The following is a 393-nucleotide window of genomic DNA, read 5'->3' on the forward strand; positions in this document are numbered from 1 at the left end:
AAGAGCCATATACATATAAATCTTAAGTACCATCTAAACCAAAGAAAACAAAACAAAAATACAATTAATAACAACCAGAAACTAAAAGCACAAAGTCTATGTTCAAATAACAGTACCAGAAAATAAATATGATAAAAAAAAAAAAATCACGAATAAAAATCTATAAGCATAAGCATAGATTGTCTCTTCTTCCAACGTAGTAGTGCAGTGTCAGGCACTATCCTGCCTGTCTGATGCAACTGAACTGCTGAATTTGGTGTTGAGGAAATTGTTGACATTGAGAAAGTGCAATGCAAAACATCCGCTTCTCTCAAGGATGCACGAGAGATGTGTGTGTATGCGTGTGGACGCTGCGTTTGTTCATTTGTGCATTCTGTTGGTGTTTGTTGTATC

The sequence above is a fragment of the Penaeus monodon genome, chromosome 31 (assembly GCF_015228065.2).
Source record: "Penaeus monodon isolate SGIC_2016 chromosome 31, NSTDA_Pmon_1, whole genome shotgun sequence".
Lineage (NCBI taxonomy): Eukaryota > Metazoa > Arthropoda > Malacostraca > Decapoda > Penaeidae > Penaeus > Penaeus monodon.